Source organism: Oryctolagus cuniculus (genome assembly GCF_964237555.1).
Source record: "Oryctolagus cuniculus chromosome 16 unlocalized genomic scaffold, mOryCun1.1 SUPER_16_unloc_1, whole genome shotgun sequence".
Lineage (NCBI taxonomy): Eukaryota > Metazoa > Chordata > Mammalia > Lagomorpha > Leporidae > Oryctolagus > Oryctolagus cuniculus.
Genome location: NW_027208201.1, coordinates 4,044,202 through 4,061,853, shown reverse-complemented (window position 1 = coordinate 4,061,853; position 17,652 = coordinate 4,044,202). Strand labels below are relative to the sequence as shown.

General features: G+C 53.4%; 1 protein-coding gene across 6 annotated transcripts in view; it reads right to left on the bottom strand.

Moving 5' to 3' along the window:
• The window catches only part of EVI5L (ecotropic viral integration site 5 like), a 28,319-nt gene extending 25,672 nt beyond the window's left edge, over positions 1 to 2,647 (bottom strand). For 3 of the 6 annotated variants that reach the window (XM_070067530.1, XM_070067533.1, XM_070067534.1), the window contains exon 1: positions 2,459 to 2,646. The gene's annotated coding sequence lies outside the window, so the exon portion shown is untranslated. Of the gene's footprint in view, positions 1 to 2,458 lie in introns of all 6 variants that reach the window. The other 3 variants (XM_070067536.1, XM_070067531.1, XM_070067535.1) reach the window with 2 other exon arrangements.
• Between the last annotated feature and the right edge of the window lie 15,005 nt (positions 2,648 to 17,652).

Here is a 17,652-nt window from a genome sequence, read left to right as displayed (position 1 = left end):
TCACGGGCATTTGTGGAGAGGAGCAGCAGAAGGGAGCTCTCGCTGTCTGCCTGCCTCCCAAAGAAAGAAAAAGTCATGGAAGAGGGCGACGTGGGGCACCAGCATGGCTGGCCAGCAGTCCCCTGCTCCGCCTGCTCTCCTCAGTCCTCCCTGGAGGTCCCTACATGGCTACAGATTCTAGAACAAACCATTTCTCACCCCAGCCCCAGTTCAAGCCTGCTTCCTGCAGTCCAGCTCAGCCCCAGAGAGGCGGTCATCACCCAGCAAGGTGCCACTTACGCACAACCAGGGACCAGGGCTGCCCGTGGTTCACCAGCACCCACAGGGGGGCGACAGCCCCCTCCCCATGGCGCTCACCGAACACTCAAGTCCACACCCTCAGCCCACTGGCTCCCCTGTAGCACAGTACTGCTTCTAAGGATTCACTCGCCCCATTTTCTAGAGGGGTAAACTGAGGGCCTGAGCCCAGATGTGCTTTTTCCTAAGGCTGTCCAGGATCTGCCAGTGAAGCTCCAGGGGGAAGCCAGCAGGGCTCTTCAGCTAGGGCTTTCCCGGCACGCTCAGGCTGTTAGAAAGACCCCAGGCTCGGGGGGCCAGGCCACGCAGGGGGGCTGGCTTCCACCTGACCGCCCCACATGCCCTGCAGTTCTAAGCCACAGCGTCTCGCCTGTTCTGTCGTCTCCTCTCTCCTCTGTCTCGCCTCATCCTTTGTGCCGGGGCCAAGCCACCTGCCGTTCCTTCCAAACCACCCGCAGTCAACCGCAGAAGCCCTGGGGAGCCCACAGGTGGGACCCCAGGCCGGCGGGAAGAGCCAATCCAAACCGGAAAGACAAGGGGATACAGGTCTTCTGGTTCAATCCCAGCTTGGCTGAGGGGCACAAATGAAGCCCATCCCCACCACCATCACAACCTCTCCCCAACACCCCAAGCCTCTTCAGCGCATTTTTGCCTTCTGAAAACACTCCTTCACAAAGAGCTGGCTGCCCCCGCCCCAGCCCCAGCGGGTCTCCAATGCCAGGGGAGAAGGGAGGCGTGGCGTCTGGGTCGTGGGTGAAAGCACTCACGAGGATTGTCAGGGGCCAGCCCTGAAGAGCAGCCTGGACGGCAGCACTGGCTGAGCCGTTGGGGGCCGGCAGGTGTGATGGGGTCCGGCATGTTGGTCCTGCCAGTGTGATCAGACCTCAGGACTGGGGCCAGGGGCAGCCCAGCCCCAGGGATGGGGGCTGGTGGCACAAATCAGGGAGTGGGGCACTTTGGTGCAGGAGAGAGTGTCCTGCCCTTTGGAAAAGTGGGGGGAGATGGGGTGAGGGGAAGCGGCCTGGGGCAGGTTCCCAGTGAGGCACTGGGACCCCGCCACCCTCCAGGGCCCCAGGACGGGTGTCGGCTCAGGGAGGCTGGCGTGGAGGGGCAGGCTGGCTGCCTGGGGCACAGCGCAGTCATCCCCCAGTCTGACTGTCTGAGCCGGACCTCCAGGAGGGCCTGGGCAGGTAAGATCTGAGGTGTCTGTAGCAGCGCTGGGCAGTGTGCGTGTGCAATCCCAAATGCCCGGGTCTGTGTGGAGGCCCCTCAGTTTCTCTGTGTGTTGGGGGAATCCAAAGGACCCCTGTGTGTGTTTGGGGCTCTCAGACAGGCAGGTGGCGAGGGCGTGTCTATGGGCGGGGAGGGGGCGGCTCAGGAAACCTCCTAGGCGGGAGGTGAATGTGGATTTTGTAGGAAGTCCAGATCTAGACTGGTCAGAATAGGGATGTGTGGAGTCACCAGAGAGAGCTGGGGGGACCCCAGGAGTGATCTTTAGGGGTGCCCTTGGGCCTGGGAGGCTGCAGGGGAACAAGGCCAGCAGGTTGGACAGAGGATGATGATAGATCGGAATCCTGAGTCAGAGAGGCAAGAGAGGGGTCCTGTAGGATCTGAGAGGAGGGGTATGGCCATGGGGCTCGTCTCCTTGGGCAGAGGTGGGGGCATGTCTGGGGCAAAGGGTGAGACAGGAGTGGGTGGGGGACGGGAGGACAAGAACTGTGCAGGTGAGAGGGGTCCTGAGAAATCAGGGCAGAGGTTGGGCAGGGGTCCTGGAGCCCGGGGTTGGGGACGCTTGTTGGGGGCGGGTCTGTGGAGTGGGGGATGGGGCAGTCCTGCAGGGGACCCCAGGGAGGGGTCTCGAGAGTCAGTCGAAAGGGTGGGCGGGGGTCTTGGGCCTGCGGGGGCCTCACGGGGAGGAGACATGGTGGGGGAGGGGGGAGAGCTGCAGGGTCCCCCCGGGGAGGGGTCCGGAGGGAATCGGAAACGAGGGTGGTGGGCGCCGGGGCCCGAGGATCGAGGCTGGTTGTGCCGAGGCACCCGACGCGGGTTCCGGGGCGAGGCGGCCCGAGTCGCGGTCTTGCCCGGCCCCCACGGGCCGCAGCGCGGAGCCGCCAGCCCAGCCGGAGCAGGCGCCCGGGAGGCCCGGCCCGCGCCACCCTACCTGCACCGAGCGCGCCGCCATCTCCCGTTTGGAGCCTCGCCGTCCCGGGCCGCGCTGCCAGATACCCGCCGAGCCGCTAGCCCCGCAGCCCCGGCCCGGCCCCCTCAGCCGCCCCCCGGGACCGCGGCCGCCGCCGGCTCCGCTGCTGCCATTTCACCCGCTGACAGGAGCCGCTGCCCCGCCCCCGAGGCCCGGTCAGCCAATTCACCGCCCCCAGATACTCTGTCTCCGCCCACCGTCCAAGAGTGACAGGGTATTTGCCCAATCCGTGGCCATTCCGTGAGAGGGGGCCCTGGCTACGGTCAGAAGGTTACCGCCTCTGAAAAGACAAGCGAATTGAAATAAGGGAAGAGATGAAGGACGGGTTGTTTTGCCTATCGAAATGAGGAATCCTGTTGATCAACAGCTGGAAGGACCAATAGTGAGGGGTGAGGGGTGTGTCTCTGAGGAAAGGCTGAGGCCCAGAGGAACGCCAGGCAGAGGCGGCCTAGCATTTGGCACCAAGCCCCGCCCAGAGCCGGGCTTTCTGCCCAATAACGAGACGTCCTGAGACGTCCATTATTATCTGCCCCTCAAACCTCAGCCCTGGCAACTGTTGGGGTGCTATGAAGAAGACTGACACCTGGGAAGCCAATGACAGCGAAGGAGGGCGGGGAGACGACGCTCTCCGACCAATGAAGTCGTGAGATAGGTGAGAGGTTGACGTCCTGGGCGGTGGGACTCGAGGCCTGGTCTGAATGAAATGGAGGAGGGGCTAAGACGGGGCGTGGTTTAGGCCACCAATGGGGCGGGATCAGATAAGGGAGGGGCTCGTGGGTTGGGTCGAGAGGGGGCATGGCCAGAATGTGCATCCTCCGAATCTGGCTCGGTGCTGCGGGCGGGGCGGTTGGGGTTGGGGGGCTAATGTAGAAGAGGCAGGCCCTACCCTTGCCCTGTCTGGGCCGGGATCAGGGTCTTCTTTGAACCTCTCGGTGTCGCAGGTCCCACCATCAAAGCTCTGATGACCGCTATGGGTACGGCCCTCCCCTTCCCCCCCAACTCCTGGCCTGACAGCTCCACGGGGAGGGGGCTGGGATGTAGGGCCTGGGTCAGCTCTCCCCCAGGTGCCTAGCATTGCCCTGCACCCGGGGACCACGTGTGAGCGATGAACGAACGAGCAAATGGGCCTATGACTCTTCGACGGGTAGTGGAGAGACACCGGGGGGAGGGGGCGGGGGGGGCGGTCCCTGACTGCAGGCGGCGTCCTGGACCGGGTAGGGCAGGTGACAAAGCACGTTCAGAAGTGGGGCCGAAAAAGGGGGCCCGGAGGGAGGGGTGCAAGTGGGGCGGGGCGCGCCAGCAGGACGCCCGCAGTCTGGGGAGTGTCACATCTTGGGAGGAAGGGCTGGCACCCACCGGTTTGGCGGCCCCTGTCCAGTTCCCTCGGCCTCCACCCGCGTCTCCTCCCCTCCCTCTCCCTATCTATGCTGCGTCTGTTAAAAATCTGTTAATCTGTTAAGAAAAGCCCCCCAAATCTTGATGGGTAAAAATAAATCCCAGTTATAATGCATTCCTCCTCTCCCTCTGCATTCACAGACCACCTCCCTCATTTAAAAAAAAAAAGGAGAAGAGCTTTCTTGTTCTTCTAAAGCCAGCTTGTGCGCTTAGGCTGCAAAATATGGATTGTGCCCGAATTTCACGGAGAGTGCTGACCCCTCAGTGGGCGTGGGAGGAGCAAGGACGCCCAGGGACTTGGCTAGGGATGGGAGGCACGGAGGCCAGCATGAGATGGGGACTAAAATGGCCAGCAGGGGGACAACCTGAGCTGGCTGCCTTGTGTGCAGGGGGCTGAGCAGCCATCACCAGGACAAGATCAGGGGGCTCACCACTACTGCCAGGTCACGGCTTCCCAGGAGTGACCTCCTCAGAGGTTTGGCATGAGCCACAGCTTCTGGTGCATAAAAACCCAGGGCCTCTGGGCCTGGAATAGCAGCTGGGATGAGGGGGACGGAGGGGTGTGCAGAGGCTCAGGCCTGCGTGGGATCCAGGGCACCCTGAGAAAGAAGTCGTGCCCGGTTGGTTTCCGGGGCCTTGCCCGGGACATCAGCAGCAGCTTGTGTCTGGAGGATAAGAATCAAACACATCTGACCGTCTCCTTCTCACGCTACCAAGTTCACACAAAGGACGGTTTTATTCTGGGGACACTTTGATTCCATTTTTATAAGCACCAGTGGGGGAAAAAATCCAACAAATGTCTGTTGGAAGAGACTTTCAATCATAAGCTGCATTTGGCCAATTACATTCCCGATCACTTTTCTATTTAGTGCGGTGAAACCGTTTCCAAAGTTTGTTTGCTTTCAGCTCGAATTGAGAGAAGTCATTTTTAGCAGGAATAGTTTTCTTGGTGCAATGCTTGTAGTAAACCTTTGATGCATTAATCTGGCCTTTTAAAAACTGCTGTTTTAAATTATTTATATTTGATAGGCAGAGAGAGAGAGAGAGAGAGAGAGAGAGAGAAGCAGATAGACAGAAATCTCCCATTGGTTGGGTCCACTCCTCCCCCGCCCCACCCCCAACACCTGCAGTAGCTGGGGCTGGGCTGGGGCTTGAGCCAGGAGCCTGGAACTCCATTTAGGTCTCCCATGTCAGTGGCAGGAACCCAATTATTTGAGTCATCATCACTGCCTCCCGGGGTCTGCAATGGTGGGAAGCTGGAGGCTGGAACTGGGACTGGAACTTGAACTTGGGTATTCCAATGTGGGACATAGTGTCTTAAATGCTAGGCTAAGCACTCAGCTCTGAATTAAACTTTGGACTCAGAATTCTTCCATTGTGAAAGCTGATCCATGTGGACTCATAGCTCACACTTTGTCATGAGGGTTGCAAAGAAGACCACAGTACTTGTAGCTCCTTCTGCTAAGAGATGGGGTCTTTTCCCCAACCTTGAACCTGAACTGGCTTCATGTCTTGTTCTGAGCAATGGAATGTCTCAGAAATGGTGCAGTGCTGGTTCTCATCTTAGACCTTAAGCTCAAAAAAAGAAAACTAGATGTTTTAATATTTGTAATGTGGGGCCATTTTTAAAGCTTTGTTTATTCATTTGAAAGGCAGAGTTACAGAGAGAGTGAGGGAGAGAGAGAGAGAGAGAGAGAGATCTTCTGTTCACTGGTTCAGTCCCTGAATGGCCACAATGGCTAGATGGGCTGATCCAAAGCCAGGAGCCAGGAGCTTCATCTGAGACTCCCACGTGGGTGCAGGGGCCCAAGGACTCTGGCCATCTTCTGCTGTTTTCCCATGTGCATTAGCAGGAAGCTGGATGGGAAGTGGAGCAGCCGGGAAAGGAACTGGCATGGACCATGTGATACTGGTGTTGCAGGTGGTGGTTTAACGCACTGTGCCACAGCTCCTGCCCCTGTAATGTGGTCACTATTTTTTTTTTTTTTTGCAGGAGAGTTGGAATACCACATTGGAATACCTGAGTTCAAGTGCCAGCTCCAGCCTCCAGCTTCCCACCATTGCAGACCCTGGGAGGCGGTGATGATGACTTAATAACTGGGTTCCTGCCACTGACATGGGAGACCTAAATGGAGTTCTGGGCTCTTGGTTCAAGCCCCAGCCCAACCTCAGTACCGCAGGTGTGGGGGGTGGGGCGGGGGAGGAGTGGACCCAAGGAATGGGAGGTTTCTGTCTATTTAGGGGAGAAAGAGAAGTCTAGAAGCTGAGCTGGGTCCATACAAGCAGAGAGCAGGCCAGGAGCTAGCGACGTGGAGCATATGGTTATGAGCAGCCAGAGGTAGCTTAGCGCGGCAGCAAAGCTGCACTAAGACAGAGAGATTTTGGGGCGCTTCTTGTCTTTTATATGCTTTTCAAAGGGACGTGGTTACATAGTCTGATGGGCAGGTGGGCATCCAGGTGAGATCAGGTAGGGGCATGAGATCACACAGGGGGTGTGGTGGAGGGCGTGGTCTCCAGGTTACAAATATAATCAGTTTTATCCTATCTGCCTGCCTATATCATTCCCCCCCGAGAGACTCCAGACTTTAATCTTTTTTAAATTAATTTATTTGCAAGTCAGAGTTACACACATGGAGAGGAGAGGCAGAGAGAGAGAGAGAGAGAGAGGGAGAGAGATCAGTCTTCCATCCACTGGTTCATTTCCCAACTGGCTGTAATGGCCAGAGCTGCGCTGATCTGAAGCCAGGAGCCAGGAGCTTCTTCTGGGTCTCCCACATGGGTGCAGGGGTCCAAGGACTTGGGCCATCTTCCACTGCTTTCCCAGGCCACAGCAGAGAGCTGGATCAGAAGCGGAGCAGCCAGATCTCAAAATGGTGCCCATATGGGATGCTGGCATTGCAGGTGGTGGCTTTACCTACTATGCCACAGTGCCAGCCCCCAGACCTTAATCTTAAGGGATACTGAAGTGTGTAGAATCATCCTATCTTCTATAGCTGCTTCCTGCTTATTAGGGGCACAGGCTGCCTGTCCTCGGTCCAGAAGTCTCTGCCTATCTCATCTAATGAATTTGTTTCATGAACTGGAGCACTTTCAGTCACTGCCAATGTCTGTGTCCCCTGCATGGCCATCATTATCCTCAGAAGTCATTGAGTTCTGAAACATAGAAGTTTGTCAATCAGCGTGAGCAAAATCAGAACAAAACCAATTGTGAATGGTGTGCCCCTTAAGATGGAAAGAGCACATCTCACCATCTCCCAGACAGCAGGTGGTCGTAGGCTAAGCCTATGTGGATTATAAAACCATTTAGCTTGCACACAGAGGGTTTGAATGTCCCTCTCAGTGAACATGCTACTGTGGGGACCCATGAGCCGGCCATGGGCCCACATGCTAAGGCTTAGCTTGCTGACCGTTTGCAATAGTTACTGCTGTGTGCATGTTTATGGTTTCTGTTGAGCTGTGATATCGGGACCGTTTCATAACCCCAGGCTAGAGTCAGAACAACTACGGCCTTGGGGCTTCCCATACTTCTTTTCCCACTGACCAAGGCTGAGAAAACATCAAGTGGAAGCTTGTTGTTAGCACCTGACTCACCTGCTACGTGATCAGGAGCTTGATTGGATGAAGGCGCGTGATCACCTTTATGGTTGGACAAGGAGCGCATGGACTGTGCGTGATCAGGCACTGATTGGAGCGCCGCCGCATGGACTGTAGCATGGACTAAGCTTGCATTACATGCGTCTGCAATGATATACTATATAAGCTGTTTGTGATGTGGTACAGGAGCTTCCCCTTTCTTTCGGAGCTCCCCTTGCTCAAGGGTTTCTCTTTCTATCCTGTTTAAATAAAAGTCTACTGAAGACCGATCAGCTGGGAGCAGCATCGTTCCTTTGCGGGCAAGGGAGCGACAGCTACTATCTGAGTAAAGGTGGCAGATTCTATTAATCATTGTGCACATTCCCCCTTGTTCTATTAACACATATTCCAGGGCCTGTCTATTGTCCATAACTACTTAGACAGGGAGTCCACTGATGCTGTAGGAGCCGGCCTGAAGTGTAGGCCAGATTACTCAGATGTATGGTCAGTTTTCTTTAAAATTTATTTTATTTGTTTGAAAGACGGAACTACAGAGAGAAGTAGAGACAGAGAGAGATGTCTTCCATCTGCCGGTTCACTCCCCAAATGGCCACAATGCCTGGAGTTGTACTGATCCGAAGCAGGATCCAGGAGCTTCCTCTGGGACTCCCACACGGGTGCAAGGGCCCAAGGACTTGGGCCATCTTCTACTGCTTTCCCAGGCTTTAACCCGCTGCGCCACAGCACCAGCCCCTATGGTCAGGTTTTTAAAATCAGCTTCAGGGGCTCATCAGGACGTTCACTCACTATCATTGAAGAACTCACCGAGTTCTTCTGCCTGTAACAGCTCCCAGAAAGCATCAGGAGAGGTATGTACACTTTGTCTGCCTTAAAGTATAGCATTTTGGGCATGACTAAAGCCAAAGCGTTACTTCTCTTTTTGCTTTTTGAGGAGGTATTTAAGATCTCTGATTGGCTCACAGGAATAAGCCGTAGTATCGTTTGGATTCACCAGTGGAGACTCAAGAGGTCGAAGTTTAATCCTTGACAAATGTACCCAGCCTGGAATGCTTGGTAATTTTACTGAAGTAGGTGTGCTTAGTAGCACCTGGTAAGGTCCCTTCCACTTAGGCTGTAGTGATCTGAAGGGGGTCCTTCCTTCCAAGCTTTTAACAGGACTAAGTCTCCAGGTCTCTCTCTCTCTCTCTCTTTCTTTCTTCTTCCTTTTTTTTTTTAAAAAGGTTTATTTATTTGAAAGTCAGAGTTACACAGAGAGAGGAGAGGTAGAGAGAGAGAGAGATCTTTCAACTGCTGGTTCACTCCCCAATTGGCCGCAACAGCTGGAGCTGCGCCGATCTGAAGCCAGGAGCCAGGATCTTCTTCCGGGTCTCCCACGTGGGTGCAGGGGCCCAAGGACTTGGGCCGTCTTCTTCTTCTTCTTTTTTTTTTTATTTTTTGGCAGGCAGAGTTAGACAGTGAGAGACAATGAGAGAGTTATAGACAGTGAGAGAGAGACAGAGAGAAAGGTCTTCCTTCTATTGGTTCACTCCCCTAATGGCTGCCACGGCCGGTGCTACGCCAATTCAAAGCCAGGAGCCAGGTGCTTCTTCCTGGTCTCCCATGCGGGTGCAGGGACCCAAGCACTTGGGCCATCCTCCACTGCACTCCCGGGCCACAGAAGAGAGCTAGACTGGAAGAGGAGAAACCGGGACTAGTACCTGGTGCCCCAACCAGAACTAGAACCCCAGGGTGCCGGTGCTGCAGGCAGAGGATTAGCCAAGTAAGCCACGGCACCATCCATGGGCCATCTTCTACTGCTTTCCCAGGCCATAGCAGAGAGCTGGATCTGAAGAGGAGCAGCTGGGACTCGAACCGGCACCCATATTGGATGCTGGTGCTTTAGGCCAGGACATTAACCCATTGCGCCACAGTGCCAGCCCCTCTTTCTCTCCCTCTCTCCCTCTCTCCCTCTCTCCCTCTCTCCCTCTCCTCTCCCTCCCTCTACTCTTCCTTCCTTCCTTCCTTCCTTCCTTCCTTCCTTCCTTCCTTCCTTCCTTCCTTCCTTCCTTCCTTCCTTCCTTCCTTCCTTTTATTCATTTATTTGAAAGGCAGAGTTACAGCGAGGCAGAGGCAGAGAGAGAGAGGAGAGAAAGAGAGAGAGAAAGAGAGAGGTCTTCCATCTGCTGGTTTACTCCCCAGATGGCCAAAACAGCTGCAGCTGCATAGATCCGAAGCCAGGAGCCAGGAGCTTCTTCTAGGTCTCCCATGTGGGTGCAGGAGCCCAAGCATCTGAGCCATCTTCTACTGTTTTCCCAGGCCATAGCAGAGATCTGGATCAGAAGTGGAGCAGCCGGGACTTGAACCGGTGCCCATATTGGATGCCGGCATTGCAGGCGGTGGCCTTACCCACTATACCACAGTGCTGCCTCTGTGGTCACTTTTTTTTTTTTTTTTTTTTTTTTGACAGGCAGAGTGGACAGTGAGAGAGACAGAGAGAGAAAGGTCTTCCTTTGCCGTTGGTTCACCCTCCAATGGCCGCCGCTGCAGCCGGCGCACCGCGCTGATCCATTGGCAGGAGCCAGGATCCAGGTGCTTTTCCTGGTCTCCCATGGGGTGCAGGGCCCAAGCACCTGGGCCATCCTCCACTGCACTCCCTGGCCATAGCAGAGAGCTGGCCTGGAAGAGGGGCAACCGGGACAGAATCCGGCGCCCCAACCGGGACTAGAACCCGGTGTGCCGGCGCCGCAAGGTGGAGGATTAGCCTATTGAGCCACGGCGCCGGCCTCTGTGGTCACTTTTGATATGATATTCTTCCCCTGTCTCAAGGTTTGCTTATATATATATATATATATATATATATATATATATATATATAAAGATTTATTTATTTGAAAGGCAGAGTTACGGAGAGGCAGAGAGAGAGAGAGAGAGAGAGAGAGAGAGAGATCTTCCATCCACTGGTTCCCTCCCCAAATGGCTGCAACATCTAGAACTGTAGCCATCCGAAGCCAGGAGCCAGGAGCCTTCTCCAGGTCTCCCACTTGGGGTGCAGGGGCCCAAGGACTTGGGCCATCTTCTACTGCTTTTCCAGGCCACAGCAGAGAGCTGGATCAGAAAAGGAGCAGCTGGGACTGGAACCGGCGCCCATATGGGATGCCTGCACTGCAGGTGGCTTTACCTACTACGCTGGCCCCGGTTTGTTGGGTCTTATTTCTGAAGGCTGTAGCAATCCCTTTGGTGACTTGGCCAAGATAGTTTTGCAGAGATCGTAGTCCTTATTATACGTGGTCCCTGATGTCTCTGTTCCTTAGCTTGTGTTCTGTTAATATTTTGACATATTTTTTGTTTTGCAGCCCCAGGAGGTAAAATAGCAAGCAAAGAAGCACGAAACACAACCCCCTCCTCGGCTTTGTAGACTGTCTCTGCCCGAGCGCTCGCTCTGCACTCGCCCAGGCTTGTACTGAACTTAGGGGTCAACCTAAGGCAAAGCCTGGGGTCATCCTGTTTTCCGAGTGTGCATGTTGTCCTAGGCGGCCCCTGGCTTTCTAAACCCCTTGTATACACATGTGTCTTTTAAAAAATATCTTTTATTTATTTATTTGAAAGGCAGAGAGAGGTCTTCCATCTGCTGGTTCACTCCCCAGATGGCTGCAACGGCCAGGGCTGGCCAGGCCAAAGTGAGGAGCCCGGAACTCCATCTGGGTCTCCCACGTGGGTGCAGGGGCCCAAGAACTTGGGTCATCCTCCAGTGCTTTTCCAGGCCATTAGCAGCGAGCTGGATCTGAAGTGGACACCAGCCGGTGCCCATATGGGATGCTGGCATCACCTACGTTTACTGGCTGTACCACAGCACCCCCAGGCTCCTCCGGTAGGAGATCCGGGCATTCCAGGCAGTGTCTGAACCACTGGGCCAGAGGCCCGCTCCCGAAAATGGCTGCTTCTTGATGCAGCACTCGCTTGAGTGCTGTGAAGCTGTGTAGCCCAGAGTTCTGGCAACGTTAGGGCTGAGATTTCTGCTTGCTTTCTGGATCTGTCTGTGGGGATGCAGGTTCCTGGAGCCATCTGCTCAGCTGTGTTGCCCTGCTCTGGCCACTCCGCAGCTTCCCAGGAGCAAGCCTAAGCTCGCCTGGGACATGACAGGCAGCCGGCTGCATCCTCCTTGTGGCCTGGGCTCTCCACCAACCAACCCCAGCCTTGAGCAAGAGCAGCTGTTCCAGTTTGCTTTTTTTTTTTTTTTTTTTTTTTTTTATTGCTGTGTAAGCCCAGGACTTAGCGACATAAAACAGCGATGGTTTTTAATAGGCTCACTCACAGGCTCTGTGGGGCAGGAGTTTGGGCAGGGCGTGGGGGTGTCGTGGCTGACTGTGGGGAGCAACTCGGACTAGACTAAATTACTGGAATTAAGACTTATTCTATGCATCTTCTCTCCCACAATATGGCGCTGGGAGAGGAGTAAACAGCTTCTATGCAGCTGCCTCCAGTTCGACCAATAAACTGCAGGAGCTGCTCCTGATTGGAGGAGAGCAGCGTGCTCGGCGTGTGGGTAGCAGAGTTGGGATTGGTGGAAGAGGACTATAAAGGAGGAGAGAGACAACACGCACCAGGAACATCTGAAGGAATACCTGAGCAGCCCCCGAGAGAGCCGGCCGGCGGTGTGCCACTCCCCCGCGGAAGTGGGGAAAGTGGCAGGGGGAGCGGCCCCTCCACGGAGGTGGAGGGGTCGGCAGCCAACCTGGGAAGGACCAGCAGCAAACCCGGGAAGGGCCGAGCAGACAAAAGAACAGCGCAGGGTCTAGTGTCGTTCCTCCGTGAATGGGGGAGCGACAGCTGACATCTATGGCTGGAGCTGGAGAACATGTGAAGGGATGAGGGTGCCTATTAGCAGGTGTCCCAGAGCCTGGCCCATTCTGTAAATAGTCACGTGGACCACATCTTATGTGACCATCTATGCCTGACTTCTTTTTCCCAGCACGCTATTTTCAAGTTTCGTTCATTGCTGTGTTTCCATCTCATTTTATTATTCCTATCAATGGCAGAAAAGCTACTTTAGCTCAATATAGAATTTTTGGCTGATAGCTTTTTCTTTTAGAACATTTTTTGTTTGACCGGCAGAGTTAGAGAGAGAGAGAGAGAGAGACAGAGAGAAAGGTCTTCCTTTTTCCATTGGTTCACCCCCCAGTGGCTGCTACAGCTGGTGCACTGTGCCGATCTGAAGTCAGGAGCCAGGTGCTTCCTCCTGGTCTCTCATGCAGGTGCAGGGCCCAAGGATCTGGGCCATCCTCCACTGCCTTCCTGGGTCACAGCAGAGAGCTGGCCTGGAAGAGGAACATCCGGGACAGAATCTGGCGCCCCGACCGGGACTAGAACCCGGGGTGCCTGTGCTGCAGGCGGAGAATTAACCTAGTGAGCGGCGGTGCTGGCCTAGAACATTTTTTTTTTTTGATATTTATTTTTATTTATTTGAAAGGCAGAGTTACGGGGGTAGGGGAGAGAGAGAGAGAGAAATTGATCTTCTATCTGCTGGTTCATTCCTCAAATGGCTGCAACAGCCAGGGCTTGGTTGGACCAAAGCCAAGAGCCAGGAGCTTCATCCGGGTCTCCCACATGGGTGCAGGGGCCCAAAGACTTGGGCCATCCTCGGCTGCTTTCCCAGGCACACTAACAGAGAACAGCAGAAGATGACCCAAGTTTTTAGGTCCCTGCCATCTGCATGGGAGACATAGATGGAGTTTCAGGCTCCTAGTTTTGGACGGGCCCAGCCCAGCAACTATTTGGGGAGTGAACCGGCAGGTGGAAGATCTCTCTCTCTCTCTCCTTCTATCCTTTAAAAATAGCTATTTAAAGTATTTAGGGGGGCAGTGTTGCAGTGTAGCGGGTTAAGCCTCCACCTATGTGCTGGCACCCCCTATGGGCCCTGGTTCAAAACCTAGCTGCTTGGGGCCAGCACTGTAGCATAGTCGGTTAAAGCCCCAGCCCACAGTGCTGGCATCCTATATGGGCGCCGGTTTAGGTCCCAGCTGTTCTGCTTCTGATCCAGCTCTCTGCTGTAGTCTGGGAAAACAATAGAAGGTGGCCCAAGTCCTTGGACTCCTGTATCCATGTGGGAGACCCAGAAGAAGCTTCTGGCTCCTGGCTTCAGATCGTCTCAACTCTGGCCATTGCAGCCATTTGGGGAGTGAACCAGCAGATGGAAGACCTCACTCTCTCTCTCTCTCTCTCTCTTTCTGTATGTGTGTCTACCTCTCTTTGTAACTCTGTCAAATAAATAAAATAAATTGTAAAACAAAAACAAAAACAAAACAAAAAACAACCCAGCTACTCTACTTCTGATCCAGCTCCTACTGATGTTCCTGGGAAAGCAGTGGAAGATGACCCAAGTGCCTGGGCTCCTGAACCCAGAAAGGAGACCTGGGAAGGCTTTGGGCTAGTGATTTTGACCTGGCCCAGCCCTGGCCATTAGGGCCATTGGGGGGTGAACCAGCAGATTGAAGATCTCTCTCTGTCTCTCTTTCTCTCCTCCTCTCTATCTGTACCTTTGCCTTTCAAAGACATAAAAATAAATATTTACGGGTGCTTGGGCCCTGCACCCACATGGGAGATCGAGAAGCCATGGTGGCCATTTGGGGGGTGAACCAATGGAGGGAGGACCTTTCTCTCTGTCTCTCTCTCTCACTGTCTAACTCTGTCTGGCAATAAATAAATAAATAAATAAATTTTGCTTTGTAAAAAATAAATATTTAAAGTCCTTGTCTAGTTAAGTCCAACATCTGGGCTTTCTCAGGACAATTCCTATGTACATTTTCCCTTCTGTGTAGAAATAGTTGTTCTTGTCTTTGCATATGTTATAACTGTTTTTTTTTTTTGGAAAACTAGGTTTTGCAAATTATAAAATATAGCCACTACAGAAATCATATATAAACCTCAAGACCCGTTGTTGCTGGTTGTTTACTTGTTTAATGATTTCTTCGAATGAATTCTGCATTCTCTGTCAGGTATAGCCACTGAAGTCTGTGCTCAACTACTAATGGATAGCCAGTGACTGACCAGAGACCGCAGGAGTAGCTTTGCTTAATGGTTACCTAGCGACCGAACAGAGATCTCTACGCATTCCTGTTGACATTTGTCAAGGATCTCTGTCTGCCTCTTGGGGCCCAGCCGGGGAGTCTGCAGCTCTGCCTTAGCCTTTGCTGCCTGCCTGCACAGGAGGTCCGGCGTCAGCCAGGGAGGAGACCTTGGACTTGTCAGGTCTTTCCTGGATGCGGACACACATGTGTGTATGTGTGCGTGTCTCTGTGTGTGTGTTCGTTTTGTGTTGCTCTAATAGAATATGTAAGATCAGAGAATTTACAATGAAGGAAAGAGGTTTATTTCAGCTCACAGTTCTGAAGGTGCAAGATCGTGGCACTGGCACAAACAACAACAACAACACATTAATCCATTAACCTCTCACTAGGCTCCACCTCCCAGCACTGCCATACAATAGAATGAAGTTTCAACAGGAGTTCCAGTGGGAGAAAAGTCACAGTCAAACCATAGCAGATTTCCAGGAATAGGCTGCAACATAGGCCCCTTAAGGTGGGGGCCAGCGCTATGGCATAGTAGGGTAAACCTCCACCTGCGGTTCGAGTCCCAGCCGCTCCACTTCTGATCCAGCTCTCTGCTATGGCCTGGGAAAGCAGCAGAAGATGGGCCAAGCCCTTGGGTCCCTGCATCCATGTGGGAGACCCAGAAGAAGCTCCTGGCTCCTGGCTCCTGGCTTTAGATCTGCCCAGCCCCTGCCTTTGCGGCCATCTGGGGAGTGAACCAGTGGTTGGTAGACCTCTCTCTCTCTCTCTCTCTCTGTCTCTCTGTCTTTCCCTTTCTCTGTCTGTTAACTCTGCCTCTCAAATAAATAATTAAAAAAAATTTTTTTTTGCTTGGTCATCAGCAAGTACTGTATGTACTTTTTTTTTTTTTTTGACAGGCTGAGTGGACAGTGAGAGAGAGAGACAGAGAGAAAGGTCTTCCTTTTGCCGTTGGTTCACCCTCCAATGGCCACCACAGCCGGCACGCTGCGGCCGGCGCACTGCGCTGATCCAAAGGCAGGAGCCAGGTGCTTCTCCTGGTCTCCCATGGGGTGCAGGGCTCAAGCACTTGGGCCATCCTCCACTGCACTCCCTGGCCACAGCAGAGAGCTGGCCTGGAAGAGGGGCAACCGGGACAGAATCCGGCGCCCTGACCGGGACTAGAACCCGGTGTGCCGGCGCCACAAGGCAGAGGATTAGCCTATTGAGCTGTGGCGCTGACCATAATTAAAATTCTTAAGAAAAATCAAAAACCCTAAGGGCATCTCATCCCTGCCTGTCCCCTTGTAAGAGATTTGGCTAGGCTCTCATTTCCTCCCACTTTGACCATCACCTCAGGCAGCTCTGGTGCTAGAACAAGCAAGCAAGTTCAAGTGGGGTCAAAGACCAGCCTTTGTGAGTGGAACCTTCTTGGCATCTCCCCGATTCTTCTTGGGTATGGGGCTTTGAAAGCCACTGGAGACCGGTGCCGTGGCTCAATAGGCTAATCCTCCGCCTTGTGGCGCCGGCACACCGGGTTCTAGTCCCGGTCAGGGCGCCGGATTCTGTCCCGGCTGCCCCTCTTCCAGGCCAGCTCTCCGCTGTGGCCCGGGAAGGCAGTGGAGGATGGCCCAAGTGCTTGGGCCCTGCACCCCATGGGAGACCAGGAGAAGCACCTGGCTCCTGCCTTCGGATCAGCGTGGTGCGCCGACCACGGCAGCCACTGGAGGGTGAACCAATGGCAAAAAGGAAGACCTTTCTCTCTGTCTCTCTCTCTCACTGTCCACTCTGCCTGTCAAAAAAAAAAAAAAAAAAAGAAAGAAAGCAAGCAAGCAAGCCACTGGAGCTCTGCTGTGTTTCCAGCATGAAGACCATGGGCCAGGGTGGGTGCTTGTCACAGTGGCTAAGCCACCAGGTGAGCTGCCCATATCCCATCCCAGTGTGCTCAGATTCAAGTCCTGCTTCTGATTCCAGCTCCAACTTCCTGCAAATGCGGACCCTGGGAGGTAGTAGTGATGGCCTGAGCAGTTGGGCTCCTGCCACCCACATGGGGGACTCAAGTTGAGTTTCTGGTTTCCAGCTTTGACCTGGCCTAGCCCCGGTGTTTGTGAGCATTAACGGAGTGAACAAGTGGTTGACAGCTCTGTCTCTCAAATAAATAACTAGATAAAAGGATTTCTAAAAGAACATAGGCGGCTGTTTTTCCACACTGCTGCTGAGTTGGGGTGGAGCGAATAGGCCTAGGCTAAATTAAAATTCCATAGATCTTGCTGTTTTTTATGTGTGTGTGTGTGTGTGTGTGTGTGTTTAAGCTAAATGCTCCCTGAATTACTGGAAGCTTTTGGTGAATTTCCAGAGTTCTGAAAAATGTTGATTATGTCAAATCTTGCCTCTTTTTTCCTCCGTTGATTTTGTAGAAAGGCACATTTTTCTTTGGCAATTTGCTGACATGTCGTTTCTTTCTTTCTGTCTTTTTTTTTTTTTTTTTTTTTTTTGATGCTGAAGTTGTCTTTGATTTTGCCAGGGGAAGCCTCTCGCGCTGGCCCCTGTGCCCTGTGCAGTGCTCTCAGCCGTCAGCTGACCCTTCTCCTCCCTTTCCGGCCCAACTGCAGGCTCTGGTTGCCCCCTGTCTCCCCTCTGGCATCAGCCATCTTCCCAAAGAGCCCTGGGTGCTCCCTAGTGGAGACTGGTGTTCAGAAACCCAGAGCTGGGTGTTGGGTATCATGGCTCCCAGAGCTCCTCAGTAGATAAAGGGGAACACACACACCTGCACAACACACACACAGGACACACACATGTACAAGATACATATATGTACATTTATACACACATATAAACACATGCAAGACACATATGTACAAGACACACATATGCACATTTATAAGCATATACACACTTGCACACACCTACACACATACAACATACATACACAACACACATACACAGAACACACATGTATGAGGCACACATATGCACATTTATAAACATATATACATGAACAAGCATACAGATACACGTTACAGACACACAACATAATATGCTCACACTCACGCAAACACACATGCAACTCATGTACACATGTGCATGTGTGCACTTACACATACACAAAATGTACAACACAATGTATACATGATGCAAACAGAA